We start from the raw sequence: 7,689 nt of genomic DNA, 5'->3' as shown, positions 1-7,689 counted from the left end.
TGGTGTTGTTGTGTACACTTTTTAGGCGTTTATATAATTTATTTATTGTGTACGTGTATCGTTACTCGTAACGATCCAGCGCCCTCGTGGGAAAAATCGTTGACTATTATTCAGACGTTTTATATATATATATATATATATATATATATATATATATATATTTTCCACAAGTGTTGGTATTAAATTAATATTAAGATCCATTTTGTTAGATCTGGTGATCAATGTATTTGGCAATCGCCAATGGCAGTCAGCAGGGTTTAAGAACATCAGTTGTTCGACCTGTTAGTCAAATGCGTTTTGTTTAAATAGACTTTTTCACTTTTTTTTGGTCTTTTGGAAATTGTTGTTTGTGCTGTATTTAGGCCCCTCTACCAAGAAATTTGTTTTACATGCACACGTATAAAAATTGCGGTTTTTATCCAACGCAATCATAGGTTTGAACGTTGTTTTCAATTTAGAGTTTTGCATATTTTTTCGTTTGGGCTTGTATTATATTTTCCTTCGGGTTTATATGATCCGTTCATCCTATTTCGACTCTTTAAAATTCAAGAGTCTTTCCTAAATTGAGGTAAATTATATGGCCTTCCAAATACCGTTTCGATCCCTAACATCACTGAAGAGACATTAATTGTCGAAATCCGGATATGGTGTACAAATTTTTGCACCTCATGTTTGTGGTATACCATCTTTTCCACGTGTTTATTGTTTTCTGTTTGGTATTAAATTAATATTAAGATCCATTTTGTTAGATCTGGTGATCAATTTATTTGACAATCGCCAAAGGCAGTCAGCAGGGTTTAAGAACATCAGTTGATCGACCTGTTAGTCAAATGCGTTTTGTTAAAATAGACTTTTTCACTTTTTTTGGTCTTTTGGAAATTGTTGTTTGTGCTGTATTTAGACCCCTCTACCAAGAAATTTGTTTGACATGCACACGTATAAAAAATGCGGTTTTTATCCAACGCAATCATAGGTTTGAATGTTGTTTTCAATTTAAACTTTTTTATATATATATATAATATGTACAATTACAGATGATAAAAAACATGTATCTAAGAATTAAGTTATTGGCTGTAATTATGCTTTTAAAATATTTTCTCATTAGGAAGGATAAGTTTTTAAACCCAATTCAGTTTTACACAGGTTTACTGGTTTTCGACCACCTGTTCCTGAATTCATAAAGATAACAATTCTGTCGTTGGAAACTTTTTATCGCATTTTTTTTGCGTCTATCATAGGTAATGAAATGTGGAACACAAATCTTTTTTATGATTTGTTAATTATTTTTCTTAGTTACCTCACATCAGACATGTATGACCAGACCCCCCCACCCAAGGGTGACTGGGGAATAGAAGTAAGGTCACCATTGGTCTTCCTCCGACCGGCAGTAAAACCCTTGCTAAAGTGGGGCGTCCGTTTGGCTGTGCGGGATGTACAAATTTGCAGCCACGTCCGGTCAGAATGGGGACGTTAAATCCGATGCCTCGTGTAAAGAGAGTGCCACGCTCTCTGCACGTATTTTCATAAAGAATATATATATTTGATTCAGTATAAAATAAGTCAATAAACTTTAATATTTTTGAACTGGGGAAGATTTGTTTCATTTGATCTTGACATTAAAACACCTAAGTTCCACAATGTCTACCCTGTAGACTCAAGGTTGAAAAAATCTGTAACTTATGACCACTTGATGTTTCATCCTGTGTCAGTTATTATATGTACAAAAAACAGGCCTAGCAAATGAGACAACTATTCACCAAAGGACCAAGATACAATAATACATGTCAAACTTGTTGTTTTTTATAACATACTTTATAACCCCTTCATAGAGAAATATTTAGGCATATCATTACATTTTTTGTACTTTAGCTTCTGATACATGTATGCCTGTTGTCTTTTGAAGGGTCCATTTGCTTATTTGTTGTAATGTTTCAATAAAAATAAGATGTGGTACGATTGTCAATGAAACAATTAAACACCAGAGCTCAAACAATGAATATAATTATTATCAATTATACAGTTTTACTACGTCACTGTTAGGCCTTCAACAATGAGAAAAAAACCCATACCCGATAGCATGTCAAGTGAGCTATAAAGGCCCAATATAATGTACCTGAAAAATTTCAAACGAGACACAAAGCACTGATATAAGGGTAACTCCCAGTTTATACTGAAAGCTAGTTCAAAGCCAACCACAAGTGTATACATTGTGTAAATGTTCAAATAAGACCATCGTAATAGGTAAAAATGAAAAAGTGCAATATAAGAAAAATAGTTTTGACAACACAAAAATTTATTCGTCTTTATAATCATATATGTATCGTAGTTCCCAGGCATTCACAGATTTTCCCTTTAATACCTTTCGTAGTGATTTTTCCCCTCTGTTTGATCCCCTTTCTTGCTCAAACTTAGCTTTCACATGTTTCAAAAGCGCAAAAGAACGAATAGTGAGAAACAAGTTAATTATTAGTTTCAAGAACAAACAGTTTTACCAAGTCTTCTGGTTCTGCACAAAGACTATCCCAATAATAGTGAACCATTAAGGAAGCAGTTATATGCACAGTCATTACACTTTTACTTAGAGAATGGAATGACAGTATTTTCATGTTAATATTCTTTCTCATTATCATTTCCATCTCTTATCAACAAAAAGAAATCATCTGCTGGGTATATTAGTCCACCTCTGTTAATCTTCTCTAACCAGTCGGAGTGTCTCACAACATATTGCTTGGAAGAAGAATTGTTTGTCTTAATTATGGACTTCAACACAGAAATAGCATTCTTGTTTTTATCATTTTTGTGTCTGGAACATTTTCTTTCAAATCAAAGAGAATATATCCAGCCACTAAATATAACGCCTTGCTATCATTATTACTCAATTGCAAGGGTTCAGGTGTTCCTTCTGAATTATTCCCCAAAGGTGACTGGGGAATAGAAATATGGTCACTACAGGTCTTCTTCCGAACGGCAGTAAAACCCTTGCCAAAGTGGGGCGTCCGTTTGGCTGTGCGGGATGTATCAAGTACGCAGCCACGTCCGGTCAGAATGGGGACGTTAAATCCGATGCCTCGTGTAGAGAGAGTGTCACGCTCTCTGCACGTTAAGAACCCTTGCAACAACTCATTGAGGGGTCCGTATGTGGCTTGTTGCAAGGCTAAATTTCTGTCCCCATCCATTATACCCTCATTTTCCCGACCTGCAACCCAATTGACCTCTATTACCGGACCTACCTATTGTGTTTATTGTACATTTGTTCTCGTCCTGAACACGCATGAAATATTTGCCACTGGACGTTAAGCAACCAACAATCAATCGATCAATCCTTCTGAATTATCCTCATCTTTGAGTTGTGTTATCTTTTTCTCGATTATTTTTTTCAATACCTCTACAGAACATGATATAAAAAGTTTGGTGAATCTTGTGAAACGGTCGACAATACATTCTGCATTTTCCAACACTGTCTGAAATGACGAAAGAAACGACATGTCCTTTCTAATGTCATCGTAACTTCTAAATAGTGTCTCTCTCACCTCTTCATTCAAAAGTGATTTCACTGAAGTAGCCTTGATGAACTCTGTAAGATACCTGTCTTTAAGGATTGGAGACAACAGTGTTATAACATTACTGTTTCCTGCAACACAATTTGCTACTGCCATAACTTGGTTTCCATATGCTGAACCTTTTATAAAGAAATGTCTATTATTTTGCATTTCCTGAAGAGTATGATGGATGACAGTTGACATATTCTCCCATACTTCATCTGCCGATATATCTGCATGTACAAATTTGTCGGTGTACAATTTAAATGCACCTTTACTAAGAAATATAATTTCAGCACAGTTATCATTGTTTTTTTTCCTTATATGCGCGTCAAAAAGGAGACGGATATCAGAAATTTGTTCTTCGGTTAAATCAACAGATTCTATAAAAAGATGGAGCGCAGGAGAATGCTTACAAGTACCTGTACAGTCAACAGATATTACTTTATCAATTGTGAAATATTATGGTACCAAATTAAGAACCTGAGCATCTAAAACTTCTCGAAAATGCCTCTTGTTCCATAATCGAAACAGCTTACTCACATTGACTTTTTCTTCTCTTATTTCTTTCGTCAGTGCTCAATTTTAAAGATTATAAAAGCTTAGACTGAACTTGACAAGCTTTCTTCAAACTGTCTAAGAATTTTGATTTCTGTTGAACAAGTTTTTCCTAATTATGTGGATCGTGGTAATAATTGCTATTCCCAAAATGGTGTTCAGATAAACAGATTTTTCTTCTATTTCAAATTGTCAAAGTCATCTTTATAGTAGTTGAACAAACTGTCTATTTGAGATTCGTCTATATCTAGTGTTTGCAGTATATGGTTTTCTATATTTTCACTTCTGTAAAACGTGCTTACAACTAGGACGTAGATATCTTTTACTGAAATTTATGTTGATATATTTTTTGAAGCATTTCTTTTTCAATTAAGAAAACAACTTTTTGACAAATACAGAGGTGGTCAATGTGTTGGAAACAATATCTTTATATAGATCTTACACTTATACGCAAATGACCATCAATTTCTTTTAAAGCATTATAAGGTCCTTTATCCTATATGTGGGGCGATGTTGGTTACACAAAAACAAAAGAAAATCTTTCAGTAAGACGTATTTGTTTTCAAAGTCATTTTCATTATTGTGAATTGTTAGCGAACTCAATGAGGGAATGCTGCAAAATTCCATTTTTACAAAAACAGAGGTAAAAAATGTGTCGTTTGACATGTTACATGGATCAGCTTTTGGTGTCATTTCCAGGTCCCTTGTCCATATTGTCCATAATGAATTTTGCTAAAAAAATCAATTTGATTTCAAGAAAATAAACGATATTAATTACACCTCCAAATTACAATAGGATTAGATAGTGCTATCAACTAACGAATGTACTGCATACCTGCTGGTAGATGTTGGTTTAAGCCCAAACTCTCCAAGTTTAACGTCAAACTGACTGACCAAAGTGGAAGGCACACCATTTGATCTATGTAGTAGGAAACTCTATAAGGATGCACCTGGATACACTCTTCATAAAGATCAATATGCATTCAGCTTATGTCTGTGTTGAACCATAGCTTTCTTGTTTCTTGTAAGAAATAATCCGAATTTTGTGCCATTATGCATTTACTTTCAAGATTTCTCTATGGGAGGCACTTGAAATATTGGAGGTAACTGTTGGCTTAAAAGTGTTGTTTATTACATGTGATGGAGCCTCGCCAAATAGGAAGTTTTTTAAACAACATCACCCGCCAGTTAATGTAAATTATGCAACTGTTTATTGCACTGAAAATCCTTATGCTTTTGATGAAAACAGATACTTGCATTTTATGTCAGATGTGCCACAATTTTACATAGACATGATAAACAAAGTAATTTCAGAAAGTTTAGCATTTATTTAGCATTGTGATTGTTATGCACTTGTCAAGAATCTGATTGCAATTACCAGCTGATTACAGAAAATGGTGCTACATTGTATATATATTATACGCATTGCTCATGTAAATAATTTAATCCTTGTATCTATGATGAGTTTATTTAGCAATCTTAAATTTATAATATATGGCCGCTAAATGTTACAAGTATATGAAGTATATTATCTTTCATAGTCCATTATAATAACATCATGTAATTATGATGTTTGTTAAGAAAACAAAGTAAACTTTTTGACTTTACAAGTAACTTGTATAATTTTAACTACATGCTATAACAAGAGTATTAATAAAACTGTTTCAAACATGCCATTCTGTTATTAAGGGGGTACCCAACACTATACCCTCAAAAAAACATGCAATTCTGTATTAATTATGATTAGTATTAGTATACAAATATTAATTTTTAGCTTCATTAGGCATTTCACATTAATCATTTCTTAATAGTGAAAATAAAATTATCATGATAATGTGTTAATGGTCCATAGACATGATAGATGATGCATCAATTTCATTCATGTTATGAAGGGAATTAACTTAAAGTGAGAAAAGTGATGCCACCCATATAAATTTAATCAAATTTACAAAGTAAGGCCATGTGAGCTAAAAATCAATATCTGTCTTAAAGTTAAATGCAATACACACATAGATCCTTGCAACATTAACATTATCAGTTTCTTGGACATGATTAAGTTAAACATCTTAATGTAACATTCAAAAAATTGAACCAAAAGTCAACTAAAGTGATTTACAAGGATCTAAGTCAACATATTAGATACTTTTGTAAACTTATGATCATCTGAAATTTAATACATGCATTAGTCAAACCTGGTTCGGACCATGAAAACTAAGAGTGAGTCTAAAAGACATGATATATCTGAATTTTGAATAAAAAAAAATTCAAAGGTTAAATAAATTTGTTTAAAAAATATTTATGATATAAAAGCATGATAATCATGATAACAAGGTCTCTTCAACAGGTTTGACTATAATATTATCAATTTAAAACTTGAAATTGAAACTTTTAACATTGCTGATAACTAGCCTGTATGCCACAGCTGAAGTGCTGGCACATCTTTCTGAATAGTATCAGAAGGAGCACTATCAACACCACCAGTGCAACTAGGACAACAATGGCTGTAAGGATTTGCTCTGTATAAACATATCAACCAAATTAGAAATGATTACCAGCATTCAAACATTCTTTGAAGAGTGCAAGATTATGTGCATCAAAATAACATCTACAGACAAATAATCATGATAATAGACCAATATATACTCCTTCTCCTCAAACTACTACATTGAATGCAATAAGAACAATGAAGAAAGATAATGATTTAGGAGGGTATCTTTTTTATATTGCTGAAAGGAATAACAAATCTGGAATTTATCTTGTTACATCAAAACATTAGTACAAATCATGTAGGTTTTTCTTGCAAATAGATATGGTTGACAACCTAAAGGATTTTTTTAACCATCTACATGTACAATGTACCACTATAAGGATATAAAAAGATATTATTTATGATTAGTCTTTACAGTTGATAAATTGTAAACAAATGCACTACACACAGAATCATGCTTTTTAGTTATGTCAGCGTTAAACATGCAGGATTACAACTTCTCCCCTATTATGTAATGTCAAAAAAGCAGCAAGACTTCCTTACTTATTAATCATGACCTGAAGCTGTAGAAATCGATTCCTTGTATGACGTAGTCGGATTCGTGATTTCTAGATTTTTCTCCATTGACTCAGTGGAATCTAATGTGGCTTCCTGTAGGGCTTGAAGGAATCTGATATGCGTTTCTTTGTTTTTCCCTTTGATTTCAGTTGCATATATATGCTGGTGGTAATCAAATTGCATGCCTTCTGGTATAATGTTTAAAAGGTGTTCAATTTTTGCCTTGATTTGAATAACTGTTAGGTTTTCCAAGCTATAAAATTTTTCTCTTTCAGTTGGAGTCAATTGCACTGGGTTTCTGATAAAAACAGAGCTTTCTAGATCTTCTTTTAAAATGTGTGTCTTGATATAATGATTCCTTTTAGTGGTAGACTGTTCTATGTATTTAACAAGGCCTTCGTCTAATGCAACATTTGTTATCGAGATGTGATCACCAGACTTGTTCAAGTAGTTTGTACTGCGAAGAAGGCATCGGTAGTTGTGAATTGAATCTTCAAGGTGCATTGGTTTTGATTTGCCCTTCTCGGTCTGTATGGCAAATAATGA

This window comes from Mytilus californianus, unplaced genomic scaffold (genome assembly GCF_021869535.1).
Source record: "Mytilus californianus isolate M0D057914Y unplaced genomic scaffold, xbMytCali1.0.p SCAF_23, whole genome shotgun sequence".
Lineage (NCBI taxonomy): Eukaryota > Metazoa > Mollusca > Bivalvia > Mytilida > Mytilidae > Mytilus > Mytilus californianus.
The sequence above is the reverse complement of the archived record's forward strand: the minus strand, read 5'-3'. Positions refer to the sequence as shown.